This window comes from Vanessa cardui, chromosome 26, assembly GCF_905220365.1.
Source record: "Vanessa cardui chromosome 26, ilVanCard2.1, whole genome shotgun sequence".
In the NCBI taxonomy this organism is placed as follows: Eukaryota; Metazoa; Arthropoda; class Insecta; order Lepidoptera; family Nymphalidae; genus Vanessa; species Vanessa cardui.
The window spans coordinates 3,540,467-3,555,461 of record NC_061148.1 but is presented as its reverse complement, the minus strand read 5'-3'; the positions used below and the strand labels follow the sequence as shown (position 1 = coordinate 3,555,461).

Here is a 14,995-nt window from a genome sequence, read left to right as displayed (position 1 = left end):
AGGAGAGAGTTTGGAACATTTTCCACCACGCTGTTCCAATGCGTGTTGGTGGAATGTACATGTAGCAGAATTTCGAAGAAATTAGACACATGCAGGTTTTCTCACGATGTTCTCCTTCACCGCCGAGCACGAGATGAATTATAAACACAAGAACCGAGATGGCCCAGTGGGTAAAACGCGTGCGTTTTAAGCGATGATTTCGGGTTCAAACCCAGGCATGCGTAACTATATATATGTATGTGAATGTGCCTTGTTAACCGACTTCTGAAAAATGAGGTTATCAGTTCGACAAATGCATGTGACATTGTTAGAATTTAATTATATTGTAGTTTGATGATCCGTTTAGGTTTCCAAGTTTGTTTAATTTCGACACATGTGTTTAATTTCGTAAGTGTATGTTCCATGAATTAAAATCCACGAATTTCTCGAATACTAAAAGTCCTATTGAGATGATCATCTTTAATCTAAGATACACTACAACTTAGGGAACGTTGTAATTTCTCTTAGTCACTCTAATAGTTTCATAGATATTTTTTTTTATCTTTAGTTCACTAGTTTGAATTTGAAGTAGGTTTATCTTTGCATAAATTATTTATTTTAAATAAACCGATCTGGTTCTGAAGCGTGAGAAATTCCTGGATAACAATGTAATTTACTCTGATGATGATGAAAAAAATGCATCGTGCTATTAATACACCGCCATTAATAAAACGTCAGATCTGCAACGTTTGAATGAAGGTCGGATTCTTGTAACATCATACAAGAATAGTAAACTTATCGTATAGCACTGATATATAGATAGATAGATAAATTGGTAGTCTTATTTTTACAGGTTCCAAGGCCTATGGCCAGGCCTAACCCAGGAGTAAGTTGTCATGTTTTTGCCTTCTTTTATCTACAATATAAATGTGTCGAGTGTATTCGTTGTTATTTATTAATGTTTTTAAGAACTTATCTATAAGTAAAGTGACAACACAGTCTTATGTTAATGATTTTTTCTCTTTTTTATGAAATAGCTGACGACCAATGGTAAGTGGTCACCGTCACCTATAGACAATGGCCCTGTAAGAACCTTTTCTTAGATCGTCAATGTGCCAGCAACCTTAGGAACCACCCATTCATCATATATTCTACCGCCAAGCTACTTAGTATTGTTGCATACAAGTTTGAACGGCGTGTGAGTCAGTGTAACTACAGGCATAAGGAACCTAGCTCCCCATAGTTCGTGACGCTATGGTGATGTAAGATATGGTTAATATTTCTTAGCGCTCTGGTGTCTATAGAAAGTGGTGACCGGTTAACATTAGGTTTGTCCCGTCCATGAACCAATATCATACAAAGAAACTTTTAATCTACGGAGAAAAATCAAAACTTGTTTAACAAATCATATTCGACATTCAGATGGAGCCGTATTGGAACGAGGAATATGATCAGGTGAGCATAAATATGACAAAACATATTTGAACATGTGCTTAGCGGTAATTAATTTCTTGTAAATAAGTCGGCTTATCAAATATGGCGTCAATATTTTCTAAGCAAAGCCGCGCTCTAATACTAGATAGTTAAACTGGTTAGACAAGGCACTGACAGATATTTTTAACAATGCACAGACATTTTTAACTTTGCCGTTTCGTAAATACAAATCGTTTATAAAAAATACATTGGTAAAAAAGGCATATTATTCGATACAAGATTTTGTAGATGATAAAAAAGATTGGAATTAATACCTGTTGACTTCCAGGCAGGATACATTACATTCATATATAATTGTGTTTAACTAATATGATTGTATTTTTTTAAATTTTGAAAAGGACTAACTACTGAGTTTCTTGCCGGTTCTTTTCGATAGAATCTACTTTCCGAACCGGTGGTAGCTTCACTTAATTGTTAAATAACTATTCAAAAGTGCTTGTAAAAGCTCACTTGAATAAAGTTTACTTTGATTTTGACTATATTCTTCTTTCGAATGTCAAATTTAATGAGGCTGCAAGAGGCAGAGATATTTTGTAACTGAAGTCGTTATTAATATTAACTTCTATACAAAACATAATTACAGTTGTAACCAGTGTTACTAGTCTATTTTCATTGTATGTTTTCTATGCGATAGGCTTATCAAGAATATTAAACAGCCGGTATAAAGCTGAATAAGTAATTGTGTTCGTAATAGGTGCCATCGAAGAGTCGTAAGTTACCGCGCCCTGCGCCGAACGCTCCTCGCCAAGTGAGTATTAGTACAATTAAAAACGAATTTGCATGAGCTTCGTTAATTAAACAATATTTTTGCTTGATTCAGTCAAAGACCAGTGGTTAGAACGCGTGCATCTTAACCCATGATTGCGGGTTCAAACCCAGACAGGCACCACTAAATATTTATATGCTTAATTTATGTTTATAATCCATCTCGTGATCGGCGGTGAAGGAAAACATCGTTACGAAACCTGCATGTGACTAATTTCATAGAAATTCTGGTAGATATGTATCCCACCAACCCTCATTGGAGCAGCGTGATGGAATATGTTCGAATCCTTCTCGTCAAAGGGAGATGAGGCCCTTAGACCAGCAGTGGAAAATTATAGGCCTTTGATGACTACCAAAGAGTGGATGCTCTTTTCATAGTGTATCACTAGACAGCTATACGAAGTGTTGTGAATGAAGTATGAATGAGTGAATGATTAAAGGTATGAGTAATGTTGTCTTAATCCGTTATAGCTAGTTTTATTTTTAAAGGTATGAGTTTTACGTCTTAGTTTAAGTTGGGGAGAATGATTATTCCTAACATCGCCAAAGTCATATCAAATATGCCAGTCGACCTGTCTTTCATATTTTAATTAATGTGCTTTTCAAAATGATGACGTCATCGGTTTGAAAACAATCTTTTGTAAACAATCATTACACATGAAAAGTTTTACAATTATTTCTGCCATATTGGAACTATTTGTACCAGTATCTCGCTCTATATTATTGTAATCAGTATCTTTTAGCTTTGTCTAGCAAAACGATTTTGATGAGTGCTGTAATTTTGTTGGAATCAAATGGCAAACTTTCGTTTCACAATGATTTTTTGGCTACATAATCTATATTTGTATATTAATATCATGAATGTGAAAGTAACTTTGTCAATCTTTCACGACCAAACCGCTGAACCGATTTTGATGAAATTTGGTATGAAGCAACCTTGAACTACAAGAAAGGACATACTACTCTTTTCCTAACACATGACAACCAATACTCTGAAACGTGACGTCACGTCAGTCACGGGCGACTACGACTAAAGAATATTTTCATTTTCTATGTAATCAATATACTAATATACGGGATATATAGGACTATGAATAATTCATTTGGTAAATTCTTGGTATATAAATCACGTTATTTATTTATGGCTTAAAGCGTTGAATAAAATGCTTTGTTCGATAAGTAGATTATTTACCAAAATATTTGGTCGCGTATATTTAGTTCTGCCGTCAATGAATATTTTGGTTAGGCAAGATTACAAATTTAATTAATCATTTAACACTTTATTGAATAGTAAATGCTTAAAGAGATCGTAGCAATTAATTCGCTAATATATGTCTTATTAAATAAAATAAATAAAAAACACCTTTTATATCTTACAGAAAATATTTTTTACAGAGTTAAAATGTTTTTGTTAGTTACCTATAGACGTTAGTATTAGAGAATATATATATATATATATATATATATATAAATAACGTTAAATAATGTTATGTTAGTAGTTTTATTAATGAATTTAGATACGTTGATAAAAAATCAGGTATTAAATTGTTGTTATTCTCTTCACGGTAAACTATTTACATTATATACTTTGGTGAAATTTCGCACCTTTTCTCATTCTAGAATCCAGTAATTTATCAAACGTTTTTGTTAAATTTTTCATACGTCTTTAGTCAAACATTAGGATAACAAATTGTAATGCTTTCAAGTAAAGTGCAACAGAGTAAAACATTATGATTGAATATTCGTTTTATCGAAATGTTTCATGAAAGAGTGAATCTTAAGTGTAGTGCAAATGAACTCTATGACATTGGTAAGTGGATTGATGTCTGAGGACGAGCTTTGCCTAATGTTGCCAGTGAAACATATAAGGACTGTAACAAGAACAGTCTGTAAATTTCCCACAGCTGGGATAAAGCCTACTCTCCCTTTGAGGAGAAGGTTTGGAAGGTTTAAGGACTGTAATTTTCCTATACATTTACCCACAGTAGTTATAATTAGCATAAGTAGTATTAATAAGAATCTAATACCTAATTTTAGGTACCTGGAAAAGAAGCTCTAAGAGCAGCGCTTCGGAAACTCGAGGTAACTTAGCTATACGCGTCAAATTAACTTGTAGTAAATTATTAAAATACCACTCAACTTTGTACATTTGGGGTAAGAAAAGGTTAGCCTTAAGATCTATTTTCGTGTGCTCAGTATGAGCAGTAATCTGCTTCACCAATTAAGAATGACGTATTGCGTCGCAATGATTTGATGTTTAGATTCAAAAGGTACTTATAGTTTAAGACTTGATAAAGGAATCAATTTGAAAACTGACGAAGGTTTTTTAACTCCGACTGTACCTGATATTGTCCTTCTGCACTACGAAAAACTGCACATACAAAAAATCTATATAACAAGGTTTGAACTGAGCGTTAGTATTCCTTTCCTTACTTTATATTTAATAATATGTATTGTATAATACTAATGGATGTAGTATTGTTTAATATCAATACATAGTATAAACAAAGTCGCGTACCATTGTTTGTCCCTGTGTATGCTAGATCTTTAATATTGCGATGGATTTTGATGCGGTTTTTTTAAGATACTAGATTGATTCAATGGGAAGGTTTGTATGTATAATACATGTACAATATAGGAGAGAAACACTTATAATTTTAGAGTAATTTGAAGTGTTTGTTAAACAATTGTTTGCACTTACATTGCAATATATTTAGTATATAGTTTTACTGGGTAGGTACCACCCACTCATCAGATATTCTACAGCTAAACACCAGTACGCAGGATTGTTGTGTTCCGGTTTGAAGGGTGAGTGAGCTAGTGTAACTATGTAGTTACATTAGTTTACTCACTGACACGGCTGATGACAATGATGCTGTAAGGAATAGTTAATATTTCTTACAATATCATTGTCTATGGGTGATGGTGACCACTTACCATCAGGTGGCTCGTATGCTCTTCCGCCAATTCCATATCATTTCTATTCCATAAAAAAAGTATCAGAAGCCGTGCAGGTCGCTAGTCATTAACATTTTATAGGTATATAAGAGAGTTATATTTTTACTCAGAGTAATAAAACAATGGCCGCCTTTAAACTAAGTAGGCGATCTTATTTTTATGATGTCTACACTATTTCCTGGCTCTCGTAATCCGATGGGACAGGATATTCGGCACGGCTGCGAGAGTGTCTAACAGTGTAAGCTATACCTTCCACACTCCGCTAATGAGAACTTTAAGATATAATAACTTTATAAATATTTACCCCCGAAGGCAATCGAATAAGAATCTTGGGGTCTCCAGCTGTGACGTAGCTATCGTATGGCCAGGTGGTGCAGTGCACCAGGGCCCCGGAATTCAAAGGGCTCTCTAAACTAAAACTTAAGGTTCTGAAGCTAGAAAATCACGACCCGAAGATTTATTTTGGTATTTATACTTTTAAAGGGTAATTATTAGTAAAAGAGGGATGGGATAGAGTGGATGAGGGCTCGATTTTTTTTAAATGCTCGGGGCCCTTCCTCACCTTGCTACGCCACTGTTCGCCAGCCTTTAAGTCAGCGCTAGATACACTTATTAGCATCGACGAATCTTAAGCTGGCTTATTAAAAAAGAAATTACACCTATTCTGTAGATAGCTTTAACTCTTTGTAATCGTCTATTACTAATCCGGATTTAGGTTTTCTGATGCTAGCAATAACAATTTTGTTTTGTAAATTTTTATGCATAAATAATAAAAAAAAAACAATAATGTTTCTATTACAATGTTTCATCCATATAGATTATCCATCCATCTTTTTCAATGTGTAGGTTACGCTCTTTTCTTGAAGATTTCCAATTCGTATGGGATCTACTGCCATCGGAAGCTGGTTACATAGACTGGTTGAACGAGGCAGAAAATATTTTAAAATTATTTATGTAGGCTCTATTTGTTTACGAATATCTCCATGTAATTGTAATATGAATAGCATTATAAATTTGACTTTTTAGAATTGTAAAATAATGTTTTTATTTCAGGAATCGAATATGGCTGGATTAAATACACCAGAAGAAGTTATTAAAAAGAAAAGATTACCTGTAATCGTATGTAAATAAGATAATTTGTGTGTTGGTAGTAATTATAAAGTGACAGGCAGGAAATGTCCCTTTAAGCTAACACCTCTTAAATTTGGTAGGCTTATAACTTATTCCATTACGCAGTTCCAATGACGGATTTACATCCGTTCAAAAAGGTTTTTCTTCACGATGTTTACCTTCGTGAATACGAGATGAGTTATAAACACAAATTAAGTTTAGCGTATTTGAAGCTACCTAAGTAAAGACCTTCTTTTAAGAAAAAATGTAGCAAAGCCTGAAAAGAATTAAGAGATCAATACCATTCCTCTGACCAGATTCTTGTTATTTTTTACATCGGTAGGCAGCCTGTAAACATCACGCTATTGATATTTCAAATTAATAAGAGACATCATAAGAACAAATGATCTTTTAAGAAACTGTTTGACTCTGTGAGTAAGGGACAACTTGTCAATTGAGGAAGGTATAAGTTAAGGGGACCTTTCAGCATTTTTCTGTTTTGTATTGGGATGAAATTAATATACATTCAATCATTAGTTAAGAATTATTACGAATATAGTGCGGTTGCCCAGTAGTTAGAACGCGTGCATCTTAACCGATGATTTCGGGTTCGAACCCAGGCAAGCACTATATCTATGTACTTAATTTGTGATTATAATTCATCTCGTGCTCGGCGGTGAAAGAAAACACCGTGAGGAAACCTGCATGTGTTTAATTTCATCGAAATTCTGCCACATGTGCATTCCACCAACTCGCATTAGTGGAATATGTTCCAAACTTTCCACAGTACAGGATTGTACAGTCTTCCAATTTTCAGACTCCGAGCTGTCATTGAGGTTTTTACTGAAAAGCGCAGATTTTTTTCAGAACCTTGAGATCTGGCTTTATATCCAGCCACTTAACCAACGAAACCAGAGAGAGTTGACGTAAAAAAGTGTAGTGTGTGGGATGTCGTAAGAATTTCTCGACGAATTCTCACGTGAACAAATATTTACATGTCAAAACACTGACATCTATCTGTACCAATATTATAAATGCGAAAATATGTTAGTCTGTTACAAAAATGAAAATGTAAAAAGAAATTGGAATCTGTTCTATTTTCAAAATTTATATTTGTTTTTTCTTTTAGCTGGAAAAAGAACAAACTGTAAGTGAACCAACTCCAAAAAGTATTTATCCAAAAACGGTAATTATTTTAAAAGTAGAACAACATTAAAAAAATAGAAATTATTTGAACTAGAAATTAATAATAAATAATGACAACTTTTGACAGGACGATTTTAAGGCTCCGATAAAATGGGTACCATTGGATTCAGTAAGTTTTTAAATAATTCGAGAAAATTGTCAAATATGTAGAGCTTTACCAAGTGCATTTAAATTGACTTATGCCTAATTATTGTATTAAAAAAAGAACTTATCAAATAGAAGAATTTTCAATTTGAAGATACTATTTATTCATTGATATAAATTCAATCATTATTTGTCAATTAAATCTACTATTCCTAAGCAAAAAGATTCTTTATTGGGCAAATGTTAAGTGGTCATAACCAGTTTCAGTAATTGGATATATACGCTATTTTACTTGGTGATAGGGCTTTGTGCAAGCTGCCTGGGTAGGTACCACCCACTCCTCAGATATTCTACCGCTAAACAACAGTACGCAGTATTGTTGTGTTGCGGTTTGAAGGGTGATTGAGCCAGTGTAACTACAGGCACAAAGGACATAGCATCTTAGTTCTCAAGGTTATTGCCACATTGACGATGTAAGGAATAGTTAATATTTCTTACAGCGTCACGACCACTTAGCACCAGGGGCACCATATGTTCGTCCGCCAACCTATTCCATAAAAAAAGTCTATTCAAAAAGTCTATAGTCAATGCGCCACTAACCTTCGGGACTAAAAACTTTTTGCCTATAATTACACTGGCTCTCTCATCCTTCAAACCAATAGAGAAAAAATGGGAGGCGTTGATATTAACGAATAGTACAATCCACATAGTTCAAATCCTTCCTGTATGAAATCAATCTCTCAATATATTATAAATGCGAATGTAACTCTGTTACCTCTTCACGCTTAAGCTACTGAATCGATTTCGATGAAATTTGGTATGGAGATAGTATGAGTTTCGATTAGGATGAAGCCAACTTTTTCAATTTACCTCCAAGACTTGTAAATGTAAATTTCTTGTGGGTAAAGCAACAGGTACAGTTACTTTACAAAATATTATTTTGGTTTTAGGAGGACACACATGATGGATTGGCAAAAGTTACAGTAAGTTTTAGGAGATTTCATATTCAAAAAAAGAAGGGTTGCGAGAGAGACGCTTAAAAAATTGCTTTCAGTATATATTATGGATTAAATATCAGACACAATAAAATAAATTAACAAAGTTTGGGTATAATTAAATGAATGACAAAATTGTAATTAGAAATCTTGAATGGTTATATAAGGAAAAAGTTCAATCAGCAAGTAATAACAATATATAGTCAAATAATATATTTTTCAGGATCCAAAGACGGGTAGAAATCTTAATTTCGTTATTGATGTATGTATTTTTGATGATGTATATTAATTGTTGGTTTACAATAATTTAACATCGAACGCCGTTACAGGGGACGCTCATGGTTCCTGTAATTGATTACAGCTTGGAACGATTAGGTTTAACCGTAAGTCCTTGATCAATTATTTTTGTAGTTATACCTATGTTCCCGAATGTTTTTGAAATTATACTTATGGTCGAAGAACGATCACAGTGGCGTGCAATTGGAGAGGCCTATGTCCAGCAGTGGACGAACATGGGCTGTTGATGATGATTGACTTGTCTTGCACACACGGACACAAAGACAGGCAAGGACAAAGATATAAGCACACAGACACACACATATAAACTTGTTCCTTAGTGTGTAGCATTATAATTTTGTTTATATATTTTATTAGTAATAAAAAAAATTAAGAGAGATTTTTCTGCAGCGCTGTTATGCTCCAACTGATGACAAATCTTAAGATATTGGGTTCTCTAGGGTTTAGTTCTGTAGCTGGGCTTTTGGTGTGGAGGAGATATAAAAAAATATTTCTATTTTTATTTAATTATCTATGGTATGATAACATTTAGGTCCATCATGCGGATGGATGGTGTGGAATTTCGTTCTTTAAATACTCGGTGGTAGGTCTATAAAACATACATGTTGGGAAAAACGTGTTCTGGAGAGGAGACCCCGTCTCGGCAAACGTAGTGTAGGATGTCTTCAGGTGGAGTGACGATTTACAGAATAGGACTGGTACGAGCTGGATGCGAGTAGCCGAAGAAAGATCACAGTGGCGTGCAATTGGACAGGGCTATTACAGCGTATTTACCAGTCCACAGATACACTATTGACAAACAGCAACACGTAGTTGTGTTGCAGTTTAAAGGTTGAGTGTGCCATTGTAACTACAGACAGAAGTAATATAGCATAATAGGTTCCAATGTTGGTAAGGTATTGGTGATATAAGGAATGGTTATTATTTTTGGCACCAATGTTTGTGGGCGGTGGTGACTTACCATCAAGATACAAATTTACTTGGTGGTAGGGCTTTGTGCAAGCCCGCATGTGTAGGTACTACCCACTCGGTTTGAAGGGTGAGTGAGCCAGTGTAACTACAGGCTCAAGGGACATAGCATCTTAGTTCCCAAGGTTGGTAGCGAATTGACGATGTAAGGAATAGTTAATATTTCTTACAGCGTCATTGTCTATGGGTGATGGTGACCACTTACCATCAGGTGGCCCATATGTTCGTCCGCCAAGTATTCCATAAAAAAAAATATGTCATAATCTCCAAACACTTATTAGCCACAGTCCGACATGGACACATATACTCGTATCAGCTCTTACTGACGATTGTTTGAAAATCGAATCCCTCGAAAACCGTTTATTTTAAATTTTTTGGAACTATATTAGTTTATGTTAGGCCTCTGGCTCTCAAATAGATTGTATAACATAATTTCGGTATTTTATTGAATTATAATAGGTCGGGGTAAAAGTTTCTTCGTATTTTATATGAAAATTCAAAAAGTTTTTTTTATAGTTTATTTACATTTGACTAAAGTTTGTAGGTGCCATTTTGTTCCATAACTTTTTGCCATCTTGTTGGTAGTGACATGATCCCATTGCTGTAAAAATTTTGGGGCTTCTGAACGAAAAACTGCGACAAGTGGTTTTGGCAGTCCTCTCGTGATGTTAACCTGACACTGCCTAAGGAATTCTGCAGAGACCGAAACTGATGAAAATCTGAAGGTGCAAGGTCAGGACTATACGGCGGATGCATTAATACCTCCCAGCCAAACTCTCGTAATTTTTGTTGAGTGGCTAAAGATGTGTGAGGTCTAGCGTTGTCATGGTGAAAAACCACACCCCTTCTGTCGATCAATTCTGGCCGCTTTCTCTCAATTTCTTGCTTCAATCTCATCAATTGTTCGCAACACAGTTCTGAATCGATGGTCCTACCGGGCGGTAACAGCTCATAATGAATGATGCCCTTCCAATCCCACCATACACACAGCATCACCTTGTTGCGAGTTAATCCGGGTTTTGCCACAGTCTGTGAAGCTTGACCGGCCTTTGACCACGATCTTTTTCGCACGTTCTTGTCGTATGTGATCCACTTTTCATCACCAGTTATCAGTTTCTTCAAAAATGGTTCGGTTTCATTACGTCGTAATAAAGAATCACAAATGAGTACACGGTTCATTAGGTTTCTTTCAGTGAGTTCATGAGGCACCCATATATCGAGCTTTTTGTGTACCCAACTTTATTCAAATGAGTCAAAACCGTTTTGTGGTCAATTGCCAGTTCTTCAGCTACATCGTAACTACTGTATGCCGATCTTGCTCCACTTTTTCAAAAATGGCATCAATTTTGTCCGTAACAGGGCGACCAGAGCGAGATGCATCTTTGATATCAAAATTTCCGGCTTGAAAACGCTTAAACCAAACTTGCGCTTCTCTCACAGATACTGCATTAGGTCCATAAACATCACAAATTTTTTTCGCGGCTTGAGTTGCATTTTTACCTTTTTTATAGTAAAATTTTAAAATGTATCGAATTTCTTCTTTAGATTCACTCATTTTAACAACAACAAAAACAAATGAAAATCACACAAATTCCTAATTTGAATTTGGAAGTGCCTTCTTTAAAATTAAAACTTTTTAATGATACCAAAACCAGCCAGATACAAATGGTATAGCCAAAGAGATTTTATTACAAGTTCATACATACTATATGCGAAAAGACTTTTTCCCCAACCTAATAGAACATTAATAATAATAAAATAATAAAAAGAATCTTATTTTTATGTAATTCATGTATGAGGGGGTAGATTGAGTAGTATGTCGTGAGGGCGAATGAATGTCGCGGTTCTTTAAACCTTCATGCTCCCTGAGGCCGCCGCAATCGACTCCCTTGTGATTTCCTGACGCGTGTAATACATAATTTGTTTCTGTATATTATTATAATTATTATTATTTGTACAAGGGAATAATGTTTATATTTACATCATTCAATAATTCATTATTGGTTTTCTTTAATCATAAATCATTTCGATAATTATCGATTTCGATGCTGCCACAAAATATATTATCAATAGATATTTTTTTCTTATTTACATAAAATTGATCTAAATTGAAATATGATTAAAACTACAAAGAGCCTACTTTATCAAGCTCCAATGCGGGTTGGTGTATTAACATGTGGCAGAATTACATTGAAATTGGACACATACGGATTGCCTCATGATTTTTTCTATTCACCGCTGAGCACGAAATTATAAACACAAGTTAGGCGCAACTAAATACAGAGGTGCTTGCCTGGGTTTGAACTCGCAATCATAGGTTAAGATGCATGCGTTCTTTATACTATAAATAAAATTTTAACAAAAAGAAAAACCGACTTCAAACAAAACACTATTTTAAAACAAATAAAAATGCACTAAAAAGTAATAAAAATAATTGCATATTTAACATATTTTTGAGAGTCCTCCTAGGTAAAATGAAATGAAAAATATTAGACTACTTAAAAGTCGATTTACGATTATATAACGTAGCTATAGTTATTGTTATATTTGGAGCCGGTGTCAGCCAACCCTATACTATATCTATCAAAAAAAAAATATGTTAAATATGCAATTATTTTACACAGCGGTTTTTTTTAATAGATAGTGTAATTCAAGGGGAAGGTTTGTGTTTATAATAAATGAACAATATAGTAAAGAAACACTGACAATTTTAGAAGTTTGCAATGTGATGTCGTAAATAAACAAATTCTTTAGTATATTTAGTACCAGTATTGCACTCGTGAGAAGTCGGGGCGGGTCGCTAGTTGATTATAATATTCGATTATGACAATTACATGAACATAACCACGTTCCGGAAGGCGATTTAAATATCCAAGTAACCCATAAATAAAAGATTCGACCGAGTATTGCTAACGTGCTCCTCAGAATTGTTCCGTTCCCTCCCGTTCCCTTAATTTGTCATGGATCCTGTGCTCAGAATCTTACCAAACTTTCACCAAACTACCCTCAAAGTGATATACTTTATAATAAAAAAAGAATCATCAAAATTGTACCAATTTTAAGTTATTCACCTATTTATCGCGCACATACATAATGAAAATTTAAGACTTATGTCGTTTTCGTACGGTACCATCGGTAAAAATATGGGACCCCACGGGAAGCACTACCTTTCCAATAAAAAAAAATCAAAATCGGTCCACCCAGTAAAAAGTTATGAGGTAACAAATATAAAAAAAAATACAGACGAATTGATAACCTCCTCCTTTTTGAAGTCGGTTGAAAACCTCCACCGATGCGCTTCATCTTTTAAAAAAGGTTTTATATATTTTGGATAAGTTTATCGTTACAAATCGTCCTACGTCGTAAGTTGTTTATTAATAAATATTGTTTCATTAACAAATATATTTTTCTAGAAATTTATATAAAGTTCTAAAGTAACTAGATATTCTAAATAGAAGCAATGCTTTGTTCTCGTTTGAAGTCTGAGTGAGCGAGTGTAATTACAAGCACAAGGCACACAGTAATTTGCGTTGTACGTTTGATGAAAGTACATCATGTTGTGTCTTTCTCATTGTTATTTCATTGAAAGTAACATTACACTAGTATATACATTTTGTTGTAACAAAAGTAATTGGCAGTTATCAAAGATCATTTTGAATTTGGAATATTCGTAGCTTTTTTAAATGAAACATCTTAATAGAGCAAAGGAATTGAGCCGAGATGGCCTAGAGTTTAGAACGCGTGCATCTTAACCGATGATTACGGGTTCAAATTAATTTTTATTTATAATTCATCTCGTGTTCGGCAATGAATAAAAGCGTCGTGAAGAAACCGACATGTGTCTAATTTCATAGAAATTCTGCCACATGTGTATTCAACCAATCCGCATTGGAGCAGCGTGGTGGAATATGATCCAAAGCTTCTCAAAATTTATGGGCTGTTGTTGTTACAAAGAAATTAGTTTCAGTATAGTTATTATTAAATTGTGTCCTCACAAGGTCCCATTTTTAATTTAACAGGTTTTCCGGCCGAAATAAAAGATTACCTAATGACAAATTTAATTAACAATATTAATTTCCATCAGACAACTACGGTGGTACCACTTCTGACCACGCATGGTACAGCACTACGTACTGTCATACGCAACGTTGACCTGAAAAAAGCAGATGAAGCCGATTGGTTGATTATCGAAACAGCTTATGGAGGCAGAAATGAAAGCAACGAGGTATTCGTTTATTATTAACTAGCGACCCGCCCCGGCTTCGCACGGGTGCAATACTGATACTAAATATACCACAGAATTTGTTTATATACGACATCACATCGCAAACTTCTAAAATTATCAGTGCTTCTTTACTATATTGTTCATGTATTATATACAAAAACCTTCCCCTTGAATCACACTATCTTTTAAAAAAAACCGCATCAAAATCCGTTGCGTAGATTTAGTGATGGAACTCCTATACGGCTCGCAGTTAGGGTGCGATATGGGGCAGAATTTCTTACTATCTTTAATCAAATTTTGTGTATGTGATGTGATGTCATATGATGTCCGAAATATAGTTGGTCTTTTTCAAAGTTTTTTTGCTGAGTTCGATTACAGCTCTTTCGAGGGATCCTTGTAGTTTACGCCGCGTGACGTATTAAATCCGTATTTTCGAAAGTCTATTTTTGCTTTATTCGCAAGTTTCCTTTGAAATTGTCCTCGAAGTAGTTTCTGACTCATATAAACGGAGCGCTTAATCTATCCATATTAAAAAAAATAGTTAGTCAACATCAGCTTCACTTAAAATAAAAAAATAAATAAAATTTTAACAAAAAAAAAAACCAAAAAAAATTATTGTTATATTTGGAGTCGGTGTCAGCCAATAAAACCCTACAGTATATCTATCAAAAAACAATACGAGAATACTTTAACAAATATGTTTTTTACAAATTACCTTTTACACAATAATATACTGGATCAATCAAGGGGCTCGTATCGCTTCTTTCTTTTGATTGTTGGGGCAAGGGCACCGTGGCTGACACCGGCTCCAAATATACCAATAACTATAACTACATGATATAATCGTTAATCGAATTTTAAGTAGTCTAATATTTTTCATTTCATTTAACTTAGGAAGACTCTAAAAAATATG

General features: G+C 34.3%; 2 long non-coding RNA genes across 2 annotated transcripts; both read left to right on the top strand.

Annotated features, from left to right (window-relative positions):
- Positions 1-831: 831 nt before the first annotated feature.
- LOC124540697 lies at positions 832-6,315 on the top strand. Its single transcript, XR_006967164.1, has 5 exons — positions 832-865; positions 1,402-1,434; positions 2,168-2,221; positions 4,276-4,320; positions 6,250-6,315. It is a non-coding gene; the product is annotated as an uncharacterized LOC124540697 (long non-coding RNA).
- Positions 6,316-8,546: 2,231 nt separating this feature from the next.
- Positions 8,547-14,076, top strand: LOC124540699. The gene is made up of 4 exons (XR_006967165.1): positions 8,547-8,579; positions 8,815-8,853; positions 8,921-8,974; positions 13,942-14,076. It is a non-coding gene; the product is annotated as an uncharacterized LOC124540699 (long non-coding RNA).
- The last annotated feature ends 919 nt before the right edge of the window (positions 14,077-14,995 follow it).